Genomic DNA, 11,264 nt, shown 5'->3' with positions numbered 1-11,264 from the left:
GAGAAGGTTGAAAGTAAGAGGGTTATATAGTAAATATATTTATTTTATGATGAATACCTTATTTATATTTATATGATTTTATGTCATTTTAAATATGTTTTAGGAAATGAAATCAAGGACAAGCGGGGATTTTTGTCGAATCCTGGTAAGGTTTCGACAGAATGTCCGATCGAACTCGATAGTGTGTTTTTAGAATGTTTAAAGTGGAAAAACCGAGATAGAAGGGTTTTTCTATCCAATGCCCATGAGATGTTCGACAGAATGCTTGAAAGAAATCGTAAGGAATATTTTTACAAATATTATCAGGATGATAAGATGGAACTTAGGCAAATTGAAAATAATGATAGAACATAGTAGATGTTTAATAAAATCCTAAAACGAGTCCGCGGTGGAAAATTCTCAGAAAACATGAGATCTACCAAGATTGTTTAACAAAATGTGTATGAAATTAACTAATATAAGGAACGTATCGGATGTCTATAATAAGTTGGAATGGCTGACGACTCCTGATTCCCCTCCGGCGTCGTCGTCCTCCAGATAAGTATCCCAAACTGTTTTGACTCTTGATGCTTTCTCCCTTCAGATCGCGGCACTGTGACTGAAATCGACTGAGAGAATTGAAAGACAAATGAAAGAACCGAGGAGGACCTCCAACTCTAATTTTTAATTCAGAAATGTAATTCAGCATTCGGTGGAAAGATGTTCAAATTGGGGGCCTTCTGGCCTCTTAAACGTCTTGTGCGGGACCTCCTAGGCCGTTCGATGGAAGGGAACGGTCCTGGCTACCTCCTCGGTCGTTGGATTCCTTATGGTCCCTCTCGCTAGCCAAAAACAGCTTTCGGCTGGCGGCGTCGATGGCCAGGGACAATGGTGGACCAAAATACCCCTGGCTGTTACATATCCTTCATCTGATTTCGTCGCCACATCAGCGAGCCCCGTAAGCCACCCGTCATTGTTTTATCTTCTTATTCGTCCACGCCGGGTCCCGTGATCCGCGTCAGCTTGAAAAAAAGAAAGAAAGATAAATATAAAGATCTGACCATCTGATCTGACCGTGTGATCTTCATTATGAAGATCAGATGGATGAGATCATATCCACCTTTTAAAACTGGCCCAAAAAGATATGAGCTTTGGGCCAAGCTAGCTTGAAGCCCAGTCTCAATTTCCTTTTCTTTTATTTTGATTGTGGGCCATCAGGCCGCGATTATGTTCTGACTCTATGGCCTGGCCCACAAAAATTTGAAAATATGTTGGGATTCAAATCCCATATTAGAAACTTCACAGAACATTAAATGTGTTAAAATTAAAGCCATACCTCTTGAGACATGTGATTTTTTCTGTGGGCCTTAATGGTCCTGTCCACCATGTGTGTCTGGCTGGTTGATGCCAGTTGTGGACCAGCTTGAGCCTTGAGCTCACTGGCCTGCGGCAAGCTTAGGGGGGCGCCCAGATGGCTCCCAGGCCCGCCCTGCAATAGTATAGGTAAGAAAAATAGAGAAAATCTTTTATAAATATTCTTTTGAAACATTAGAAAAGGTTTTAAGTAGAGCATTAGAAAATGTTTTAAAAATTTTTTTACTAGGAAATTCTTATGTAGAAGATCCATAAAATATGACATGAAAATTCAACTTTAATCACTTGCTCTATTTAACGCATTAAATATGAGTTTCGTACATAATTGGAGAAAATACACCTAAAATGACCCCCAAATGACTATAAAATATGTATGATTTCATGGCACATTTTGAGTCTAGCACATATTCAGAAATTAATAGAGAAATTGAGGGATGCCTACTTCCAATTTATTGAAAATTTAAATATTATTACCAGAATTTGATGTATTTTGATTTGCTATAATGATAATTTTAAACCCTGATTGCACCCACGTATGAGTTATAATTAATTTTTATTTGCAGAACAAATGGATCAAAAAGACATTTAAATTTAATATTAATGTAAATTAATTTTTGTAAGCTTTAAGAAACACATAGGGTATAAACAAATTTAAACAGTAGTAAAACCAAATTCAAAATATTGATAAAACCTATAGGATAATATGCCAATATTTTGAATGAACTTTGTGGCGCCTATATTGTAATATTTTCTCACTTTATGGAAAAAATTGAATAATCCAACCAACTACTAAGTAAATAAGTAATAATGCCATCGTGCATACAATGTCATAGTTATTCATTTCCCAATGAGTTACAAAACCTACATTTTCCCACAAATATTATGTTTCAATAAAACCTATATGTTAGATAATTTTTTATAAACCAAAAATGTCTTTTAAGACATCTAGAACTAGTTTTCCTAGTTATTTGATCGCCACAAAGTTATACCAAATACAGACCAATCTGGAGAAATTAAACAATGTTTTATTAATAACGCAAAAATATTTTTGTTGCTCATGAAATTGATTCCCTGATGAAACTTAGGTCATGATAACAATAAAATTTCAAAAATAAAATAAAATTTCAAAAAATAAATATTCAAGGAAAACCACTTTAAATCAAATTAAATCATAATAACCTGACAAGAATGTCATTTTCATGCGCACATTAGCGTAAGATGCACGATAGTGTTGTGGTAGTTTTCATTATATCAACATTAAAACAGTTTTATGATAAGAAAATTACAATGAATGCTATTATTTTGTATACAATACTTTTGGATAGTGAAATTACAAGAAGTTACTGTTCCCATAATGATAGGAAACTCTATTGTAGAGGAATCTAAATATTTAGAGGCATCTTTTACTTGAGAAAACACATGTTCTGTGTTTATTTTAGTTTGTAGCATAAATAATCATGCATCAGTACTTGTTGCTATTTTAGGGCAATTGACTAATAAATTTAGTTATGGTTTATATGTCATCTGAAATTTTCCCATTAAAAACAATTTAAAAACATTAAAAAATGAAACATCCACGTTTCATCAGCAAGCACCTGCAAATCTAGACCAGTCTCCACATTGTGGATTCTCATGTTGTCAGCAAGTCCACCCGTGAGATTGAATGATTAGCCATAGATGGACACCAGCCTTCTATCCATTTGCATTTGCTAATCTGGAATAAGATTGAATATCCTTTAACTTGTATCATCCAAAAACTGCTTTACTGGTTAACATAATTAATGTTAAAGTTTAATATTTTTATTGAAATAATATGTAGGAGTAGTGATATAAAACGACAAAAGACAAGTAATCCGGGATGCATTCAAGTGAATGTTCATCTTATTAGGTTTGGATGTTTCAGGAGAGATCTTTGCATACTCACCATTATCCAAACATATAAGGCGGTACAAATTTGTAATATTTGTGATGATAACACATTTTCCTTATTTTTAAGAATCAGCACTAAATGAAAATATCAAATTCTATAACACTGACAATAAACAATAAAGAAGGCATGACCGGCTAAGATTAAAATGAACTGTTAATAGCATCTTACATAGGATCAATACCTTTTTTGATGTCTTTTGGTTTAATGTTTCAGCAGAATGACTATGATTCCCCAAAAAGTCCTCTTTAATGTCTTTTTTATCTGTAGCTTTCCTTTCTAAATCTAAATACTATAATGCAACTTTTGGTATGTGTCCCAAAATAATCATGAATACATTAGTACGATCTGTGCAGAGAAATGTCATCTTATTGATTGTTAATTTGTCTGGCACGTTTCCTTGTTAACCTTCACCTATTACACAACTCATTTGAACAAATTTATCTGTCAGGTTTTAGCTTCCCCGTGGCATGTGTCATCAAAGCCTACCCTTCATAGTTTGGATACTACGAGGTTTTCAACCATTCGGATAGGACATTTGAGTGTCAAAACCAATAATATGTAGCCCATGGAATTATCTAATAATATGTAAGATGATAAAATGGTCAGGTAAAAAAAATTGGATGAAAAAATGGTCTCTCTATAAAGAGAAGATACCCCCAACAGAAGTCTTTATGCATTTTTGTAATAAACTTTAAACAAAATAACATAGAAATAAATATTTTTGTCAAGCCAGGATATACTATCCCCGATGTAATATGGAGTGAAGAAACTTATTTAAAATTTCAAAAAAGGTTAAATGGATAGAAGTAGAAGGCAAGGCTCAAAACGAGATAAATGAACTATTTAAGAAATTTTGGTATAAAAATGAGTGACAGTGAATTGGATTGTTTGAGAATTAACTTTTATGACTAGAAAGAGATATAAAACCAATAGATAGGGTGTAGATAAGAAAATATATTATTATAATTTGAATGATAAATAGAAAGGTACTTCATTATGAAATAGAATAAGGTTTCTTAGAAACGGGATATGGTATTTTTATGATTTGATTATGTTATGGACTAAAGTGTAGGCTCTTAACCATCAAAACCCGTCACTGACCTGTATCTTCTGCCAGTATTTGGTTGCTTTTGACATTTTTTGTTAAGAAAGTTGCACAATTTTGAAGAAACTCTAAAAATCACTGAAAGATGAAGGTATGTTTTTCTTTCAAACAAATGCATCATCATATGCAAGTAGGTGATGAAATAATATATGTAGAACAGGTAGCGGATCACACATTTTACACTTCTAGCATTCCTTGATACAACATATTGATATAAATCATGGGAAGTGTTTATATTGAAGTATATTGGAAACCATGGTTACATGTTATAAATATGTGAATTGTGATGAAATATTTATAGTTAGATTGAGGTTCTTAAACCATCTGTTCTAAGTATATCTACATGAAGAATACTCGAGAATGACATTGACATATTCAGGTAAAAAAAGCACTCTCTAGTCTCGTCAATATCATTAGTAGTTAAAACTATGCACCTATTGGACTAGAGAGATTAAGAAAAATAGTGGCTCAGATTTGGAGAACTATTTAACTATACTAATTTGCATGGATACGTAAATGATATTATAGCCACATTTAAATTATAATAACTTATATGATAACTATGTAACGAGCCTTTAAATCTAATCAATGAAAGACATGTTCTTGATCGATGATCGTGTTTTGACTACCACCTACAAGTTCTGAATCATGGAATTCAAAACCATACTAGCTATAATTTAATAAGAGTTTGTAACATTTATTAAGTAGTAAATATATTAATAATTTCATATGTATATCATCACCTAGATCAAGTAAGGAATGTGATAAGGTACATGGCCAAGTCAATATAATATCTCATGAATTTTATGGAATTAATATCCACATATCGGTACTAACTACCATGACCCATCAGGGTTTTGATAGCTTACCAATATCATGTAATCCTACAATAGCACAAAACAAATGAGGAATGAGCCATCCCTTACAAGTTACAAAGTAGAAATTCCATGATAGACAGAAAAATCCAAGCTAAAGTGAGCTTTGATTCAGTAGTAAAGTATTAGGGTTGACCTATAAATGTTAATAGGGCATTATACTTATTTACCAGACTAATACACGGGGGCTTTGATGATCAAACCTAAATGGATTTGGATGTTGAAATATATAGTTGGGGGTTTTATGAAAATTTCACATTGAGTATAATCAGGCTAAATCTTGATGAAAGAAAAATTCACATTGATTATTCACGAATGCAACAGTTTTCAATAGCCCAACCTTGATCCCCTCTCCCATTTGGCACCATTCCTTCCCATTGCATTAATATTGTCAAGATGATGTTGCTGAATCATTAGCAAGGATCGTGGAGATGAACGAGGAGATTGGATATGCTTAAGATAGTTTGGATCTAGGGCATACACACCTGAACTGCACAGCATGACGTACTTGAGGAAAAAAGAAATATTGGATTTTATTTGTGCTGAAGTTATTCAACAATCATATTCTGCATTATTTCTATCATTTAATAAGAAAGGGTTGTGTATGCGGCACTTGGCCTAGAGAAGCATAAGGCATATGTCACTAGGCATGCTGGGCCATTTGAGAGGAAAAAACATAGAGAGTTTGCCATTTTTTGGCTAGTCCTGAAGTTACACTAGTGGAGTGAATCAGCAAAAATAAAATTTTGAATAGATGATGATCGATATCACGTCGGTTATTTTAATGATAAAAATTAAATGCAAAGTTGGAAGGAGATCTGACTGAATTATTTGACCTTGTTTTAGTGATTGATGCAGATATTGGTAATTCAGTTTTAGCACATCGATGTTTTCACCCCAAATAGAAGTATATATCAATGTTTTAAACAGATAAAGCAGAAAAACATTCCAACTAAGTTTTCTGAGGAATTTGAATTATATCTAAGAATTTAAGACATGGGTGTCAATAAGAGACATGATCGACTAATATTTATTCATTTTCAGTCTTTTCTTATTATTCATTAAAATCCTCCCAATGTATGTCTGTGACTCCTATTTGTTCATGTTTCGGAGATGTTTAAAAGTGTACTGAAATAATTTTCAAATAAACTTGACTTTTACATGGCGAATCCACATAATATCGTATGCTCGAAGATTCAAATTTATTTTATTCTCTCTTCGTGACATCTTTAACTAAGTCCAGCCAGATGGCTCAGAAGAGAGTCCAAAGATGCAACTACCCTTCCAAATGGATCATGAAAACGGCTGTCTCTTTAAACATTTAACTTTTTGTTTCTTGAAATTGCCCACCATTAGTTATTTTAGGTAATGCTTATTAGCAGTAATGGAGTCCATGATGAGATAGATCCTCGTGTTTTTCTCATTTACTCACTTTTCTCCCAAGATGAGTTCCTTCAAGAAACTCAGTTCCTTGGCCTCTGCATATATCCTATCAATAGAATCACCAGTACTTGAGCATGCACTCTTAATATTCATATTCGATGGATTATGAGGATTGACATTGAGTTATTAAAATATACTTGCACTATTTCAACCTACTTGCAGAATTGGTATGACTGATCATTGGTCCATTTGTGTGGAGACGCTAATTGCTGATGGTGTGTTCTCCTTATAGAAAAAACTCATTGAACCATTCTGTTTGGTTTATTTGAACCCTCTATTAGTGGTATGTTCATTCTGATGGAAGATTATGTTTTGAGTATCGCTTATAAAACTCTAGTCATCGTAGTCATATAAGTCTTAGCTCGAATAGTGCAAGAAACACAAAGCTATGATTGAGCGGTGGATATACTTTACTTATGGAATTTTTAGAAAAAAATTGAAGTATTGATGGGGGACCATCCGGACGATGCCAGGTCGGGATCAGTCCAACCACATAGGGCTGCTCGCACTGACACTCACCATCTAGGGTTCAAGTACTCCGCATAAGTACCATTTCATTTCACGCCTTATTTTGTTTGGTTGTATTTTCGTTTTATGAACTTTACGGACTGGGCCCCCGGTGTTTGGGCCTTGTCCATGTTAATTTTCAATTCTCTTTTTGTAACCGTTGAATAGAGGATGAACCACGTCTTGCGACAGTTCCTCCTCTATAAACGTCACTTGGTACCTATCCTCCCTATATAAGGGGATAGCATGCCCCAAGCGAGGGAGGCTTTTGAGGAATTGAAAATTTGTGTCTTCTTTCTTTCTTAGTGTTAGAGATATTAGATAGGAGTAAGAGAGTAGTGGGAACGTGGCTGCCGTCGCCAGCCTCACGTCGAGACCACTCCATGAAGCCGTCGCCAACAACAACCTCATTGAGATCACTCCGAGATCGCTTCGTCGTTACAAGGACGACCAGCCCCTCCCGGGTAGTCTTCTTCCTGAAGTTTCTTCAGATTCATTTACTGCTTATCATCTTCGCTCCGTCGCGCCTTTTGCTCGTCGCTTCTTCGCTCCTAAGCGCGTCGCGCGTGCATTCGCTCCTAAGCGCCGTCGCTTCTTCGCTCCTAAGCGCTAAGCGCCGTCCGCTCAGAACGCTCACTCGCGCCTCAGACCTCCGTCGGAATGACGTTGTTCGCTCCTAAAGTCGCCCGTCGGAACCTTAACTTACTGCTTGTGGAGCAGTTAATTGAGCACCTACCACCTTTCTTCGCTATGTAAATAGAGGACCGGAATAAGCCTTCCAAGAATGGATTAAGGTGGGCTTCGGATTTACATTCTATTTTTTTTTATCATAACTGGGAACCTGTTATAACAATATAATGGGGGTTAATGCTCTCAATGGTTAATCGATCATTCGCTTAGGACTGAATGGAAGGAAAGTAATGAAACCTGCTATTGCTACTGAGTAACCTCCGATGACTTTATCAATAATAAACCCCGCAAGCGCCTTTTTATTCGTTCGCCTCTTCAGTTCCATCCAAGCTCGGTTTTGTCTAAATCTTCGTGGAAGAAGAAGAAGCGGTTCACCAGCCACTACATCCAGGGATCCCACAAAATCATTAAACCTGGCGGCTGCTCGCTCTTTAATCAATGATTCACCGGCCACTAGATCGATGAAGAATCTCTCAAAAATCTGCTCTTTGATCAGTGATTCACCAGCCACTACATTCAGGGATCCCACCTTATTCTCAAACCTGGCGGTTCGGTTGATTGGCACTCTTGTAAGCTCATCTTGCATACAAATTCTGGGAGTACCTGGTCCTGCATCCACCAAGAACATTTCTTCCCTTAAGCGTAAGCGTAAAACTGAAGATTGTAAGGCGTTTCCACTACATAATAAAAAACTGGAATTAGATCTTGGAAATGATCGACTCCAACTCATTATAATTTGACTTTCTTTCAGAACCTCCTATTCCTATGGATCATAAGCATCCAGCAGCGCCACGCCAGAAGGACTAAGTTGGGAACTTCTTTAGAAGCGATTTCCCGCTTCCGCCTCTCTCTATAGGCAGGCTTCACAAAAAAAAGCTCCCTGTGGGCAAGTGCTCTTCAGCTCTTAATGCTCTCAAGCAAAAAATATCTGACTCGGCAGGGAATCGCAGATTGATTATCTTAAGTAGACACATTTCTTGAAGAACGATAACCTTGAACTTCTTTATTTGACTTAACGCGTTTTTATCTAAAGATAACGTTTTATGTTAAAACATAAAACCTTGAAGAACTGTTCTTTACCGCTGGATAACGTTTCATCGCTCCGCTCGTTCGCTTCTGCTCCTGCTCATAAATTCGCACCTAAGCGCGCTCATAAATTCGCGCCTCATTCATCGTTGATTCATTGACTTCGTAACGTTTCTCCCGCTCGTCGCGCTCCTAACTAGCGCCCGCTCACTCGCGCCTTGAGAACATGAATCGTTTTATGTGAAAAAAAACATAACCTTGCCGCTCCGTCGCTTCTTCGCTCCCGCTCGTCTTCATCTTCACGCTCCTCGCGCCTCATATATGAACCGCTTCCGCGCCTCATTCGATTCATTCAACTCTATGCTTTCTTTAAGATTCACGTTCAATCCAAAAAGGTCGAGTAGTATACGCGTCTGAACTTTTGCAAGTTCCCCTCGGAGAGTATTCACTTCTTGCTGGATATTGCCGGTTCCATTCCAATCCAAAAAAAAGAAGAGAACCTGTTTAACAGCTTTCAGCTTATTCACCACGACTGGGTAGCCTTGGGACAACTACATGCAAGGATACATTAAGAGAAATCTTCCTCTTGGGGGTTGGCTTTTTATGTTAAATTCTTTGAAGAAGAAGAAGAATTTTCTCTTTCATTCATTCTGAAAAATAATAACTTATGATTTTTCTTTACTTTAACTTTCTAACGTTTATTTGACTTCGTAACGCTCCTAAACGCTCCATCAGTCGCATCTTCATCTATCTTAATCTTCCCGCTCGTAAACTTCGCGCCTTCGTTCTTTCAGGTTACTAAGTCATTAGCATCACCTTCGGAACGTTTATTTATGTTATTACATAACATAACCTGTTCTTCATCTTCCTCCTAAAGTCGGACCTTGCAGAACGTTGTTCGCTTCTAAAGTCGCTTCGCTCCCGCTCCGTCGCTTCTGCTCATAAACGCTCCGTCGCGTCTTCATCTTCACGCTCGTCTTCATCTTCACGCTCGTCTTCATCTTCACGCTCCTCGCGCCTTTGATGATTTTCTTTCTTTACTTTGTAACCCGCTCGTAAACTCTTCTGCTCCCGCTCCTTGCGTCTGAATCTGAAGATTCCCCGCTTTCGCGCCTCTACCGCTGTTTGGTAAGTAGCATACCCGGTCTGCCTGGTTCTTTCATTCCTAACGGAACCTGTTGTGCAGAAGGTATTTCAAATACGATACGAACTCTGGTGGGACTTCTATAAAAAAGATCTTTCCACTAAATCATCATACTATAAGTCGAAGTCACGGCATGGGGGGCTAGGAATAAGAACGAGAATCGGTGTCGTGGCGGTGCTACAAGATGGCAATTTCTCGTATCGTATAGAGGCAGACCTATTGATTGACCATAGATGCGAACCGATCTACCGGTATCTAAGATAAGTAGTTGTTCTATCGTTAAAGGTTCCGACGGCGCGACGAGCTACTTTAGGAGCAGCCTATATCGTTAGTATTTCCCGCTCGTCGGTTAAACCAATGATTCTCTTCTGTCATAGAGAGAGTCTTTGGTATGTAGCTCCGCGAGCTAGGAACGCATCATCGGGGCAGGTTTTCCGAAGGTTCCGAAGGCGCGGAAGCGGTGAATATTAAGATGAAGACGCGGGAGCAAGAGTTCTTAAATAAGTTAATCAATAAAGGCGAGGAGCAGAAGCGGCGATGCAGTAATGAAACGAAGGTGCGGAAGCGGTGAATATATGAGGCGCGAGGAGCGTTCAGATTAAGATGAAGACGAGCGAGCGGGTTACGAAGTGAAGATGAAGATGCTAAGAAGTCAATGAAGATTCAGATGAAGAAGGCGCGGAGCATTCTCGCTGATAAGAAAAACCGAATTTGATGTCGATTCATCCACATTTCCATTCCTTGAAAGCTAACTGCTTGCTGGCTGGGAGCTGTATGAGCGGTAACGTCCACGTACGGCTCCGTGAGAAGGTGGACGGAAATGGCCTTGTTGTACCTCACTCTCGTCTTCAATGGGGTCTGCTCTTTCTTTTTTGGGAGAGTATGCCAATATGATCTTAATGAGGTGCGGGGCTTTGCATCTGACATTCGTTGGGCTTCCCTCTGCGGGAGCCAGCGTCCCGGCCTTTTTGTGCCATAAACCCCTCCCGGCCGAAGACTAGTGATAGGTGGTCTCGCGGAGCTTTCGGAGAAGGGTAGCCTAGTGTGTAAGCACAGCAATGAACCGCGCCGAACCCTCAGACGACCCATCTAAGATTAGGGGGGAGTTTTCCTTAAATCGGAACCTTTGACTCTTCCACGGACTTATACATGTACCGAATGCTCATACGGGAAAGTAAACTCCTGGGTCTG

The sequence above is a fragment of the Wolffia australiana genome, chromosome 11 (genome assembly GCF_029677425.1).
Source record: "Wolffia australiana isolate 7733 chromosome 11, ASM2967742v1".
Taxonomy (NCBI): domain Eukaryota; kingdom Viridiplantae; phylum Streptophyta; class Magnoliopsida; order Alismatales; family Araceae; genus Wolffia; species Wolffia australiana.
Note: the sequence above shows the minus strand (reverse complement) of the source record.